At 38.8% G+C, this 16,068-nt stretch overlaps 1 long non-coding RNA gene across 2 annotated transcripts; it reads left to right on the forward strand.

Annotated features, from left to right (window-relative positions):
- The first annotated feature begins 48 nt into the window (after positions 1-48).
- LOC111925716 (uncharacterized) lies at positions 49-15,855 on the forward strand. 2 transcript variants are annotated; one of them, XR_015283029.1, is made up of 3 exons: positions 49-2,722; positions 5,636-5,741; positions 8,648-15,855. It is a non-coding gene; the product is annotated as an uncharacterized LOC111925716 (long non-coding RNA). The 2 variants fall into 2 exon arrangements; XR_015283030.1 differs by having other exon boundaries at positions 12,221-15,855.
- The last annotated feature ends 213 nt before the right edge of the window (positions 15,856-16,068 follow it).

Consider the following 16,068-nt stretch of genomic DNA (forward strand, 5'->3'; position numbering starts at 1 on the left):
TGAGCGCGCGGCGGTGTCGGGTGTCTGCCGGTGCCGGGGAGCCGCGGGCTGCGCGCGGGGCGCAGCGCCGGGACGGAGGGGCCGAGCGGCGAGCGGGGCAGCGAGCTCGGGCGGCTCCCGGCGCTGTCCCGCACCCCTGGATCTGCCCGGATCGTTCTGCGAGGGAGTGAGCGGATGTCCATGCGTCCCTCCCCCAGGGTTCCTTGTGGTCTCCCCGTGTCGCAGCCGCCGGGGCAGCGAGAGAGAGGGGTCCCGACCGGGGTCCGGCCTTAGCCCGAAGCCGAGCCGCCGCCGGCGGGTCCCGGCGGTGACCCCGCGCGGTGCCCGCCCGTGGCCGGGCTGAGCGCGCACCTGGGTTGCTGCCACCGAAAGGGAAACTTGGACAGAAGCTGTGGGAAGGCTCCCCAAGACAGCCCTGCCACAGCAGTCAAGTTCCTCGGGGCGGACATCACTTGGGATCGCTTCCCTCTGTTGCGTTCGCATTTTCCGCCCCGCGTCTCCGGTTTGCCCCAAATATGAAGAACAGGTTAATGGCAATATAGATTCTATGTGGGGAGGAAGGAGCGGCTGCTTCTCCCCTGCCCTCTCCGGGTGTAACCTGAAGCGCGTGTAATCCTCTAACAATGAGACAATTTAAATAGGAGGGGGAGGGAAAAAAAAAAGTGAAACCCGAGGGAGAGAAGAACTTGCCAAATCTCTCTTGTCAGCTCTCACCCTGCGGACCGGGAGAGCTTTTCCCGGGGATCCATCACGCCCCCACCCCTCCGCTTTCCTTTCTCCAAACCCACCCCTCGCTCCTCCAATGAGTGAAACAACAGTGGGACGGACACAAAAAGTTGATCGCTCCCCGGCTGAGGAGCGGAGCGGAGCGGAGCGTGCTGCGCGGGGCACGGTGGCTCGGTGGGAGCGCTCCTCTCCCGGGCCGCGCCGGGGCCGGGGCCGCGCAGCCCCCGCAGCGAGAGGCGGCGGCCCCGGCTGCGGGCCCCGCTCCGCACCCCCTGCTCGGCCCCCGCCTCCTCCGCCTCTGTCCCGAGCAGCCTTCCCGGGGCCGACACCGAGCGCCATGAACCGCGTTTCGTGCTGCTCCGCTAAAAGTGTGTCGCCGTGTCCTTTCGAAGGCTAGATACCGCGATGTAAACAGAATAAGTGACTGTCGTCTCGGAAGCAAGCGAAGGCAGCGAAGAGCGAGGGGTGTAATTGCAATTCGTGGCAAGATTGTGCGAGGATCTGAAACGCGCCTTGCGCAGATGCGGATCCTGATATAGAAAATGTTGTGCCATAAATGGGAATTTATACTGGGGGGGAGGTTTGTTTATTGAACCTCTAGTTAGGTAAGACAAAATTAGAATTACTACTAGGATTAATAACAATAATACAATGCTCAGCATTGACGAATAAACGGCTACCATACTCCGGGCTTTGAGCACTTTCCCTGTGGGCTCCTTGTTACTTCCGAGAAGGGTGTAGAGAGAGGCTCCAAAATGCGCTGTATTTCTTGCACTTGCTGAATAATTAATATGTCTTAGAATATGACAGTTTTCATGTTTCATTCAGAATGCTCTGTTGATACTTTGGATACCATGACAAGTGTAGGCATAGTACAGACTCTTGATTTTCTCATCCTCTGTCGTCTGTCATTCCATCCTCATGCATGTGTACTTAGAAAGGGGAGCTGTGCAGAACAATGAGTAGGCTTATCCTCTTTTAAAAAGGCTGTTTTAAATACACGCAGGAATTTTGTGACTTCTTGGCGAATTTTCATGGGTGAAGTTAGTTTTCACGTTGCATATATTTTAACAGTGATTAACGACGATGTGGGAAGTCTTCAAACTAGTTAGTTCTCCACAATTTCCTAGCATGAAGGGCTAGCATTTTACTATGTCACTAAGCCAAAAAGACATCTTTTACCCTGAAGAATGTACTAAAGAAATTGTATTGAGATTTGAATGATTATGTTTATAAAAATGTAGAAACTTGCTAAATGGAAACATTTATAGGAAAAAGACTTAAATAGTAATGAGGTGTATTCCAGTCCTGCGTATAGTATTAGGCCAGACACTTATTTTTATAATCATCTGCATTTATATAGATTATACTGTACTATTTTATACAATCTAATATTGTATGTGTATGATGTATGTATCATATCATACATATTTAAATGGATTCTCAAAGTTACATAAATGTGTTAACCACACAAATGATATGCGTGTACATGAGTGTATAAAGAAGTTAAATAAGAGATTAAAAAAAAGTGTATATTCTTCTTCCCGATCAACTAATTTTAAATTACCTGTCTTCCTGATAATTGTAAATTAAGATAAAATTGACATATTATATGTACTGCTTTGTTAATTCAGTCATGGATGTATTCAGTGTTACACCAAAATGTTCCATATACATTGAGAGAGTCTGTTAGTGTTGGGGATGTTTTTTGTGCTTCTTACACATTAAGTCTTTGCAAAATTGATGAAGAATTTGAAATCTTTTTTTAGTGAATTTGATTTTTCCATTTCCTCTGTTTATTTGTAGTGTTTTCTAATACTTCCTTGTATTCTGTAGGATGCACATCCTGTATTGCATCTCATCCAGCTGTGTTCGGTCTTTTGCAAAGAAAAACAGAAAAGGAATATAATACAACTGAACAAAAATACTCAAGCTAAATGGACTACAATCCTCAGATTTGGTAACAAAGCCTCTGAGAGAAGAAAAAAGAAAAAAGGTAGGGGAAAAAAATGGAACTGGGAATTTCATTCGTATCAATGTGGTACTGGTCAGGCACCACCAAAAGAAATGGTTAATGAGGAAAGAACAATGTGATCTGAGATTGTCTCTGTCTATTTTGCCTTTTTTCTCCTAACTCAAAGTCTGTAGGCCAGATTCTGTCTTTTATTTTTAGTGTAGTTTCAATGATTTTCTTGACATTACCAAGTTTCCCTATGCTGGTACTAACTTCATACCAGCTGAACTTCTCTACATTCAATTGCAAAGTTCTAGCCAGACTTTGGAGAACTACTTAAATAATTTCATCCTCCTTAAAATTGACTAAATCTATCTTCACCACAACTCAATCTGAAATTGTGGCACAAGAAATAGAGGATGAATTCTAGGGCTACACAAGCATAAGTAAGGAAATGAGCATAATTCAAAAGTTGTTGAAAAGTTCTATTTTCACAAATTTTCTTCTTGCAGGATTCACCCATTCTTTCTTTCTGACTTTGTGCAGGGCCGAAGTGAAATTTCAATAGTTTCAAAAAGCTGTTGAGGGTTAGCCTCGGACACAGTTTCTATAAATGATGTTGAGCGTTGATTCTGTCCACAGAGCAATCCTTAAAACTGGTTTTGAAAAAAACCCAAAGCCTTCAACTCTGTTTTACAGTAGCAAAAGAAGAAATTAGATTTAAGTAACAAAAGAACATCTTCTAAACCCTGAATTTTTTTGTCTTAATCTAAGAAATCCCTAAGTAGTTTTTATTCATGCACAAGATTTTCTCAGAAATACGTAGTACACATTTTTGTGCTATTTTTGTCAATTTTTTTGTATAATTTTAAATATAAAATTCAGTGGCTTTGTGACATTTCACCTGTAAGTCGTGTATGTGCAATAAATCATTATATCAGACTTTGCATTTAGTTATGCAGATGTAATGGCACTTACATTCCAAATCTGGACCAGAGGTGAATTTTCCATACACTGTCAATTTCAGATGATCTGGTGCATTTATAAGTCAGAGTATCTGTATCATAGTAAATAAATATTATTGGTTCATAAGGAAATTGTAGAGAATTGGGACTGGCTTGTTTGAAAAGCATGCTCATATAAAAAGTTCTTTTTCTAGTTAAAATGCCAGCTTGGTTTTGGGTTTTTAAAAACTATTTTAGTTAACACAAATCAAAAATAGTGCCATAAAGCTTCACATTTTAAAGTCTTTACTTATATCAGAATGGTAATAAAAATTCACTGTCAAGTTTTCTCTAGGGAGATTTAAAGTTGTACTGTGCTAAATAGATACATAGATCATATTTTCCAAATCTATGACTTCTCAATACACTTTGAGAAACACTGTACGGAAATCGAGGTAGGACTGTGTGTCATCTTGCATTTAATGGAAATGAAATACATTCAATAGAACAGCACAAATTAAATTCACATTAAATATACAGTGAACATAAAATGCCTTTGCCTTTCCCGAGAAGCTGCAGCAGAGTTGTAGAGGGTCGAAAACATGCTGCATTTGGGTCCTGTGAGATTGCTTCCCCTGATAAACCTGAATTTGGAAACTGCTTTACTGAGGAACAAGAGCTGTTGGAGAGCATGCTGTCTCTTTGTTGATTGTTCTTCAGAGTCTGTTAGTGTATCACATTGTGCTGTGGACCTTCCCCTGGGAAGCTGGAGCAGGACAAGCCAGTGCCATCATCCTGTGATAGCATCTGGAGATATTCTGAAAGGAGATAATTTGCCTTTCTCACCCATGAATTAAAGGAGTGTCTTTGAGTTCGGGTGCAAAAACAAGTATCTGCATATATAAGCTCCTTGTTGACTTCAATTCTTTGTAAGATTTAAAGCTTCGATTTTCCTAGAATATTTGTCATACTAAAAAATGTGCACAGAAGAGCCTGACCATAAGGGCAGCTAATTCGTATTTTAATTAATTAGTTGTAAGTGACAGATAAACTCTAGCAATATGCTCCAGTGAGGTTAGTATCTTCCTGTTCTTATTCAGCACAAGTGACATCCAATCACTTCCATCTGTGACAGTCCTAGATTCTTCTTTCAGCCCAGCTGAGGTGAAAAATCAGACCCAGTAGATTTCCTGTTTCCATATATTACCTCCTCTTACAGTCAGTCTCAATCTCTCAATTTCCTTCTGTGAAAGAGCATGAAAGCATCTCTTCTCTCAATCTCCCTTCTGTGTTAGAAGGTAGGAGGGGAAAGGATAAAAGAACAGATGCAATAACCCTTATTTAGTTCTGAAAGAGAAACTACAGATTGCAATGGCAGGAGTTCCAGTGCTTTCACCTCTAGATCCAGGAAGTGTAGTGATGTGGAGCATCACTACTGACAGGAAAGCTGCCAAAGTGTATGGGAGAAGGTGTTCCTTGAAGTAGAATAATTTTAAGAATTGCATCTCTCAGGAGTACAACCCTCTGCAGATTTCCCTCTTTGTCATCTTGCACGTATTCTCATACTCTGTCAAGTTTCTATGCAGATATACTGCCTCTTCTGTCCTGTCTGTGGATTTACCTCTCCCCAAAACTGATCTCTCATTATCAAGTAATTATTAGTAACTATTAAAGTAAACCAGATTTCTGACAAGTAATACACATACTAATTTGTGGAAGCTTGTTTTGTCCTGAGATACTTGATGCTTGCCAGATACACTAAATCACAAGACCTTGCATATTTTATCTCCTTTAAATATGAAATTACATGTGATAGTATGTTTCATGGGTAAATAATGATTTATTCAGAATGTGTTTCCTTTTGGCTTGAATTTGCCAACTGTAGTTTCAGGATGTGATTTCTTTAGTATTTACCATAGTGTGACAAAGGTTAATAGAAGTACCTAATAAACTGTCTTTATACAGTCAATTCTGGTTTGTCTAGAGTAATAATCTTCTAATACAATTGCAGGGATGATGTAAATCCTCTGTAAAATTAAGCTACATGGTTGTATAATGAAGAAAAAAGGCTTTGCTGTAGTAGACCCTAAAGGGCAAGCTAACTCCTGCCTGGATCAGTAAGTACAACAAATATAAACCACAGTATTTCAGTATTGCCTCTAGTCCCCTTTTGTCCTTCATCCAACCAGATTAGCTATCTCTATCCTGTGCACCATAAATGGATAATTACACCCACATACCACTGAATAGGTTTATTTTTTTTCTTTTAATTAATATAATTTTACATGCATTTGCCAAGCAAATTCTTAGTTGTTTCCCATCTAAGGCCTCAGTTCAGATAATGTTTTCCTCGTGTAAGTGGTTCCATTGATCTAGATGAGAGTTAGGTGATACTCCAGCTGAATGAGAGTGACACTTAACACTAAGTATCATTCAGACTCTTTCAGGTGAAAAGCACCTAATTTCAAGAAATACTTTATTTTTCCTTTTACACATGTTTTTTTCTTGAGAAGCTGATTTGAACTGTAGCGATAAAAAGAGCTAAATGGTGCAGTGGGGTGTGGTTTCTTATACATCAATTTTTTGTGTGTTCCTTCTTTCTCACGAATAATATGGCAGCTGTCTACTGTCATTGTGTTGCCCAGTTGCTTAGAGTTTCTAATCCAGTGCATAACCTTTCTTAATTCTGGCTACCCTGAATAATCTTTTGCTACATTGTTGTCTACAACTTAATCTGATAGGTAACAAATATATTTTCTACTCATAGCACATATCTTGGAGCATCCTATATTTTCCTTTGGTTTATGATTAAATTAACCATTTATTTTCTAATACACTTTGTTTTCTATCTCATAGCTAGACTGCAATTTTAGACAGGTGTCTAAATTGCACACTGTATTTTTGTTTTAACCGTCTTCTTTGGGTAGACTAAAAAGACTAGCTTGTATCAATTTATTTTAAACTTTATTTTTTCCCTTCTAATAGTACAATTCAAAACATTACAGTAATCTGTGATACATGAATTAATAACATCTTCTATTGTGACACATGAATTAACATGTTCTATTTCCCTTCACCTTTAAATTTTGTTCTTTATTTAATTTCCAAATATAACCAAATATTTAAATAATGTTACAGGAAAGGAAATTAATTGATATATCTGGCAGATTTAACCTTAACACCAAAGAATTCAGATTTATGCTGTCTGTGAGGTAATATGATTTCATATTTCTTTCACTTACTTCACCTGTACAGTACCAGAAAAATTTCTATAACAGGTGTATTACTCTAGTAAGTCCCACAGTAAGAAATCAACCTACCTAAGTGAACTAACAGTATTAAGATTATGAAAAAAAAAAAGAAAAGGTAGTCTACCAGACCCAGGCCAAGGATATTTTAGAATAAATCTGCCTCCTGAATTCCAGCAGAAAAGATCTATGCTTCTTTTTCTTTCTTCATTGTTAACATATATCTTCCTAATCATCCCATATGGGTTGTGGGAGTTTGTTTTTCCCCCAAATGGTCACAGGCTTGTCAATGAATATTGCTACACAACAAACAAACAAACAAACAAACAGTAATACCAAAACAAAACCACCCAAAAATTTGCCATTGTGTGTCTCTTAAGATTTACAGTCAAAGGACATGGCAGGCTGAAAGAGTATTAAGTCACCTTTGTGTCCTTCTTATTTGGTAAGCTGAATATGCCCTCAATGTACTCTGAAATGCTCTGAGGTCCTGTAAAATTATGGTACACTTCTAAAGCTGGCTGGTGCACTGCAGGGCCAGTTTCAGCCTTTGCTGTCTTGAGCCCTGTCCCACACCACTCTTCCTTCCCCCAGCCTGCCCTTAGCTTTGCCCTGCACTGTGATTTGCAAGTCAGTGCTCTGAAGGTTTCCTTGCGACATGCCTATGCAAAGGCTTTCCCCTCGCAGAGAAAAACAGGGAGGCTTTACTGCTATTCCAGCCTCTTTGTCCTGCCATATAATGTGCCTTGCATATAACCAGCTGTAGCACAATTAAACTAGATTTTAGGTGCTTAATCAGGCTAAGCAAAATACCCTAGTTTGTCACATTCCTTCCTGCTGAAATCAGAACATAGCTTTAAGTCTGCACTGCCTCTACTGTACCTGTTAGTAACTGCTGGCAGCTGGTGAGAGCTTCATCTGAATTTGGATTCACTAGGAGATTATTTAAGATACTTTTCTTTCAAAACAAGTACTGTACCGTATCTGTTCATACTGAGACTTTTCAGTACATTTATTTGTCAAATATGCATATGTATGTGACTACATGCATAATTTCCTCATAAATTCAGAAGTCTTAGATAAATGGAATGTAGGGGTAATACAGCTTCATGCACGAAACACTGTTTACAGAGGGCCAGTCTCTTATCTCCTGTGAATTGACATAATTGCAACAACATTATGCTAGTTGGGGCTTTTTGGCAAGAATTCATGACAGTTACATAATTCATTACAGCCTATTCTAACCTACTGAAATCTATGCATATTTTTAGGCGTAGCTTGTACATTCTCACTGATTTCTGCTGTGAATTCCCTTTTGATGTGCCCTCAGGCTCCCCCTGGGTATGTCACTGTGTCACTTCGAGAGTCACTGTTGCAATTCTTCCACCTATACAATTCTCATAGAAGTCAGTGCAGTCTTTAGATGCACATATGTAATAGGGCTGGATGTTGGTCAAAGCACAGTGGGTCCTGAGCTCTCTTAACAGTCCTCCACACACGCTTCAAATGACCAGGTGTCATGAGCCTGAGCCTTACCTGATATGGACCCCTGGACTTAGTGCTTTTAAGATTTCTATGTACTAGGCTATCTAACTTATGACAAGTTACACCACTTAAAGCTTTCAAAAGTTGTTTATCTGGATATTATAAAAAATTTATCAAGTATCTGGATAATATTAAATTTTAAAAGGAACAAAAATTCTGCATTCTTTTGTGAGGATGGAGAGGTCTTTCTCCACCTCTTCCCCTATGAGCTTTCCACCTGATTTTTCTAGGAAGCTGAGAGTTGTGCCTGAGGAAGTTTGACTTGGAGTTGAGACAGTAACCTACAGTCAGATGGGAGATTTTTGAACTGTCTTCTTCTGCACATCCTCACTGAGCTATGCCTATCCTCAGCAAACATCCTCTTTCACCTGAGGGCACAGCAGATCTACCTGATAGCTCTCCTGCTGTTCTGGGACTGTTTCAAGACTGCTGGAGGAATGAGAGGAGTGAGAGAAGATTAAGTGTACAGCTTGCCTCCTCCTCTGCCCTGCTGAACTAGAGAGAGGGGCAACTCAGGGAAGCGGAGTAGCAGAAGACACAAAAAGGGGAGACTGCTGTGCTGTGCAGGGGATGTGCTGGGTTATCACTGTGAGGACTGTCATAGTCACTTAACAGTTTTGTTGCTGTTTGGTGCAATTGCTGATGATGCCATCGAGTATGCTGTATTATCTTTTTTGCCTCACCTTCAGTTTTGCTGTTCATAGGGAATTATACAGTTCTCAGAAAGATGTTGCTTTGATTTCAAAAGGTGTCTGTCTATATCCAAATGATGAAAAGCCAGAAGAGTTCACATAGGGGCTAAAATAACAAGATTGTTTTAAAACTACCATTTGATTATGGGTTTTTTTTTGCTGTTACATCTCTGTAGCATGCAGATATGTGTGATAACCCTGCTTCACTGACAGTTAGATCAGATTAATCAGGCTGCTTCTTTAACTGCTTCTCTTTACCTTCAACTACATATTGTCCAAAGGAATTCCACATAATTCTGACCAGTGAGGAGACAGCTTTGCTTGACTACATTTTGTTTTGCTATATGGAAAGAATTTACTTAGTTTACATCAAAGTTACACCTAACTTCAGTGACAGGTAAGGTTGGTGTGTAGCAGTGTGAACTGATATAAAACTCTGGAACCTGGCTCTTAACACAGCTCAGAAAAGCAAATCTCATAGTATAGCTCACAGAATTGCTACAAAGGAAATAAATGAATGAAAACTGCATGATTAAATGCTTTCATCTGGAAATTTTGGTGCAATATTCAGAAACTCTACAAATTCTTCTAATTCATCATACTCTTTGTTTATTACTAATAAATTATTGTGCTGATGGAAGGAATTCATTACCCTTTCTACACACTTCACTAGTTGCAGGTCATTTATTAATCTGTGTTATCTGGTAAGACTAAAACCAGCTGTAATTACATTGTTAAACATTGATTAATAAGCAGCCCACATCACTAATATACGCAAGAAGCAAGATAAAAAATCTTTTTAAAGATTTAGAATAAAATTTGAACATTCCTTTGGGAATAAGGAAATCTGGATCTTCATAAATATTCATTTTTGTAAAATTCCATTTGCTTGCACAGCTGTATTTTTGAACACCTTTTGGAAACAGATTAACAAGCAAATTCAATTACACTAGAGTAAACGAACTGCATTCACAAAGTGGTATTAATGCACTAAGTGAAACATTTAGAATGAAACATTTTTTTTAAACAGTCTTCAGCTAACCATACATTTTTTTTATCATTCTTAATTTAATCATATCATTAGGCATACATTTGTTTTAAATCCATTTGTATTTCACAGATTCTAAAACAATATTGCAATTAGAAATACATTATTAAAAACACTGCAGATTCCTAGACCTTGCTTTTGTAGGTTTTCAATAAAATCACTTTGATTGAAGTGACACAGATGAAATTATTACTTGTCATAAGCTTGGATTATCATTAAGGGTAAATAAGCAGAGTGTCTCTGGCACTTGACGAAATTGGGGAACTGATTTTTATGATATAGCTTTATGGGGAATGAATCCAACGGAAAGAAGATGCTTTTAGAAAAGATGTTTTAAGACTATCCTCAATTAATCATAAATGACAAATCTCATTATAGCAGCACTATTGTTAAGGGTCTGTCAGTATTTCCATTACAAACCTGTATTTCAAAGATTTATAAATGTGCTACAGAAATTAACTCTGGGATGAAATTTGCTGTTAACACTGTTCACTATAGGATTATACTTTCCTCACAAAACTTTAGGAAAATCTATTTTAGCTTTTTCAGTTGGTCAGCTTCAAAAGAAACAGAAATGAGAAGTTCTGTTGATGACTATTTTTGTTCGCATAATTTTTAAAAAGGACATAAATTAATAGATCAGGAGAACTATAATTCTATAGCGTAAAGGATTGATCTGTCCTTTTTTCCCTTTTTGTCCCTGAAAGAATCACCCACTTTAGTGTGAGTTCAGCTTGTAATAGGGCTGCAATAAGACTGCTGAAATTCTTTGCTCAGTCTTCTGATCCTTTTAGGTTATGTCATTAAATTTCATTACTAATCAGCATTGAGACCTGTTTTCTAGCTCATCCAAATTTGTGCTAGTCCAGAACATGTTTGACCACTGGGATTTCATAGGACTTTGAAGCAGAGCCTACTATTTCTGCAGAGCTGATTCACTAGGGTGCAAAAATAAGTATTGCTAGAAAGTTCAACAAGTGTAAAGGCCAGTAGTACTGTGGTTCTTCGGTATATGACTCAGGAAGGTAGATGTCCTGTCAGGCTTTTGAAGCCTCTGAGAGGGATGGGGTGAATTCCTTAAGGACATTTTGAAGAGGACCAGAACCATGTTTTGAAATCTCTAAGTACATTCTCTGTACTCAAGGATGTTAGAGGTGATGCAGTCGTTCTTTCGTACTGTCCCATACTTGGGAGAGATGATTACCCACATACATATGTCCAGAAAGGTGGTAAGTGTCCCATTCCTAGCAACATTCAATTCCATGTTGGATAAGGCTCTGAGCAACCTGGTTTAGTTAAAGATGTATAGCAAGGGGCTTGACTAGATGGCCTTTAAATGTCACTTCCAACCCAAACTGTTGTATGATTTTATGATATTGAGATGATGATAAGGAGATCCTGTTTTCTGGCGTCTGGCAGTGATTTCTTACCTACTTTGGCCAAATCTGTCTTGGTAAGCCATGTCTGTGCATGTTGTCTCACACTGGTGGCCTGGTAGTGGAGTTTCTGTATCCCACTCCTCAACTGTTTGAGCCACCAAATCAGGTACCCACTTCCAGGCTCCCCATGGGGAATTTCATCTTCCCATGCCTAGGAATCATTTAGGACAGTATTAGCTGACCTGGACACGTTCTGCTCTAACAGCACAAATAGTTGATGTTTGGCAACACTGCACACTGTTCTTTTATTTACTAGTGCACATAGATATTTTGAGGTTATTCAAACTGACAAGAGAGCTAGAGGTTGGTTTGGACAGAACTGAAATATGTAATCAAGGTGAAGCTTGCCAGTTCCAAATGGGAGAATCCAGCTTGAGAGAGCCAAACCTTCAAGCTGACAAAGATGGTGTTACCTCTAGAGCTGGTAGCCTTGAATGACCAGTGTATAGATCTATGCTGATACCTGCACATCATATATGTAACAATTCCTGGTTTATAAGGGGGCATAGGCTATGTTCCTGAAGAGACACAGTATTTGGCTGGCTGTCCTGGGTGTGCTCTTTCATAAGATAAAAATAAGATACTCTTTTATCCACTATTGCTGAAAAGTTGTTTTCTTAATAGTAGCCTTGGAATAGGCACGCACTGAAGATCCTGCTACCTGGCAAATCAACCTGCAAATGAACCTGCCAGTTGCCACAGGGGAACCTTGCAGTGACTGAACAAGAGGCTGGCATGTGTCATCTATGTGTACAACCAGACAGCAAGTGTCTCCATTAACCACAACTCTCAATTCATCTTAGGTGGCAAACTTGACTACAGCCAAAACTCAAGCTGAATTTCCAAGGAACTAGATTTGAATAAGTAGATTGAAAAAGAAAACAAAGTTCATGGAAGGAAGATATTCAATATGCAGTGGCAAGTTTATTGATGACATGGTTATTGTGCTGAAAATGACAAATCTGTTGTTTGTGTAGAAGACAGAATTTATGAACAACAAATTGCATGATCTTTTGTTTTACTCTATTTAGAAAACAGCATTTATGATAGTTTAAATCTAGGCTGATGGCTTGATTAATTTAGACAGTTGATGCTTAAGGTATTGTGGAGAAAAAAACCTTTCTGTTTTATTCAGGAATAAGTTACCTCATATTTCAGGTGGAGAGTAATTATGTTGTGTCACTTTTTACCCATTTGCTGTTTGTCTTTATACAATGTTTGCCATGCTGAGGACAGTAGAAGCTTGCTAAAATATGGTGTGATCTTCTAAGTGTATAAAAACAAATTTGAAAAGGGACGAAACCAAAGCAAATGGTAATAAAGGGAAGTGCATTTAGTGAACAGACAAATAAGTATTTAACGAAACTTTCTTTTAAATGTATTTTCTTTCCCAGGTATTTAAACAGTGGTATTTTATTTAAAAAATAAACTTACTGAACATCTGTAAATGTTAGAATGTGCTACAGGTCTCTCTGCAGTATGCAGTGGTCTCTTCTGCATTTTGGTGTGGTATAACCAGAATTAATGTGGCCAAACAGTAAATTTTCACAGAGATTCATGGGTAAGTCTATGCTAACTTGTGATTGCTGATGATTTTTGAGACTGAAAGATGTGATATGTGAAAAATGTAAAGGTTATTTGTGCAGATAGTTACTGTTTTAAAAAGTTCCATATATTTTAACACATATAAGTATTTCTAAAAAAAGAGGATTATTTCCATTTATTCCATTGTATCTGTGTCTGTTATGGACTAGAATCTCTATTGTAGGACTTAAAAAAACGCCCACATACTGACAATAGAAATAACTTCATAACATGCATGAGGATCACAGACATCACTTCTGGCCTAAAATATATTGATCTATCCAGACTTTAACAAAAGCAGTCAGTGATTCATTACTCAAAACATATCTAAATGTTTGAGAACTATTGTTAACCAATAGCCTAATCAACAAAAAATGAAGAGGAGTTACTGAGCAGTGTTCATTCTAAGCATTGCATCTGCTTAATGATTCACATGCAAATGTTATCAAAAAGGTCCTTTAGCTCGCTCTTTCTCTGCAGAGTTCATTTGAATATGCTGCATTTGAATTATTCTTTTTTGATTAGCCTAGCTCGACTGAAGGTGTATATTGCACAGTGGTAGCATGTGAGTGCTCAGGGCTGGCCCAGTGCTTGGTGTACGCAGCAGGAAGTCTTTGGGGCCAGAAGCATAAGCACAAACAAAATATTGGTGGAAAAAAATCCTTCTTTCTTATAGATATACAGAAAAAATTACAAGACCCTGGAGACTGAGCAGAGAACCACATCTGACTATGTTGTCCCTAGCCTGCTTGTATGAGTAGCTGCTGAGCTGTGTTTCTTTAACTCTTTACCTGTATTATTTCTCATGCTTACAGCCTAAAACTGAAAGCCTCTGTGTAGGCATGTTAAAGGATTTCTTGCTATGAATAGGACAGAAGTTAGGAGAAGAACTGGAATTGAGGCAGTCTCATAGCATACCTTGGGATGATTGGAAAGCATGATATCACCTTACAGGAATGTGTGGTGTGAGCTGATTTTGATGCGCAATCAGCAGGCAGTGCGTGCCTTGCCACTCTTCTCCCATATGCACACTTGTGCCTTCTGTGGGTACAGTGCTGTACCATGCAGGCTGAAGGCAGTTTAGTCAAGAGAGAAGCTCTGATGTGCCTTTGAGGAAAATACAGAAGATTCTCCAATTGTGCCTTCTGTTGTATATTTTGAACAAGCATGCTGAAATCGCCACAGCTTTTAGGTGAGTTTCACCAGCCAAGTGATGTAACTGGAAATGTTATGGTATAAATTCTGCCAGTTTGGTTGTCTCACTCTGTTTTTTTCTACTAAAATCATAGCCTACCCTCTGTAACAGATCATGGGACCTAAGCACAAACATGTGTTTTGCATCTTACAGTGGTATATTTGTAGGGAACCTGGTAGTCTGCAGGATTTTCTGTGTCCAAAGGCACCTGACTGATAGTTGTGCAATAAAATGAAGATTGTACTTAATGTACAAAAAAAAAAAAGTAGATTGTACTGAAAAATCTGTATGTTTTGTTTTCCTACAGGAAAATCCCAAAAGAAAAATGAAAATACTTTTCTATTTGAAGGTTTTTGGTGGTGGTGGAATTTTATTTCCTTTCAAAGAGAAATTAGAAAAATTAAGGCGGATTTCTGTTTTCAGAGAAATACCTTAGTTAGAAAATGTTTATCTGCTTATTCATTAATTTTAATAAAGAGGGTTTGTTTAAAAAAAATCCTTCAACCAACTGTAATTATATATTGAACACTAATATGAGGAATATACTGCAAAAACCTGCTAAACGGCTATGAAGATGATTTAAAGAGTGAGACAACATCACGAAATATAAATGTCGCTTTTAGATGCGACAGAAAGCAAACAAAAACTACATCCACACAAATAAATAAAAGAGGCCACGTGCTTGGTGTACGCAAACTGCTGTTTGCATTTCCTCCCTTCTAAAACAGATGCTGTAACCAGTCCCGCTGCCTTGTCCCCCATCTGAGCTAGTGCTGGCCACTCCAGGCAGTTCCTTCTCTGAGCCTCTGCTTGCATTACAAGTGTGGGTGGAATAGACTATAGATGGTCACAGGTCCCTGTTTAGAGCCATGCCCTGCTCCTGCTTAGTTCCTTAGTGAAAATGTACTTTGTACTCTCTACAAAGAGAGTAGTTTTCTGCAAAAATTTCGGCTGCAGTTTAGCATACCTGCTGGGCTTGATCTTCAGGGACTACAGAGTTTTTTCACATGTGGGAGAGCCTTATAACAGATGAGCAAAGCACAAGGAAAATCTTTTGGCCTGAAATAAGAGTGGACTTTTATGTTTTAGATGATAATTTTTAACAGAGTGAATCACCACCATGTCATCAAGAATATAGCAAAAACGCATGAGAAAACTCTGTCAATAAAATGCTATTTCCATGGACAATTTTGTATGATTGCAAATTCCATTTGCTGTAATAAGTTGCAAATGTAATTTATTACAAGTTAAAATCGGGACTGAGACAAGTCATTAAAAATGTATAATATACAAAATTTTGTTTCTCCTTATGAGTGTGAACTTTCTGAGCTCAACTCTTCTCATTAGTATGTGACAGTGCCAGGAGATACTTTGATCCAGAAGGCTAGATATACATGCTGTATGCCATAAACACATTTTAGTTTTAATAACAATCCAAGAGGTTCAGCATATTGCTTAATAAAAGATCAATGCAGTAATATGATTAACCACTCTGTGTTGTATTCTTTCCATTTGTGAGAAAAGATAGTTCAGGGGCTGCAATGCAGTGAATAGCAAAATGACTAATTGACAGGCAAGATGAAGGTTTTCCTAAGGGTTTTTTCTTCCTCCCCACCCTCAAAGCTTTCTTTGTTGTTAGAATGCTGTTAACTCTTTTGTTTAGGGTCTCTTACCTTTAAACAGGCTTGTGGAA

This window comes from Cyanistes caeruleus, chromosome 2 (genome assembly GCF_971803275.1).
Source record: "Cyanistes caeruleus chromosome 2, bCyaCae1.hap1.1, whole genome shotgun sequence".
NCBI lineage: Eukaryota > Metazoa > Chordata > Aves > Passeriformes > Paridae > Cyanistes > Cyanistes caeruleus.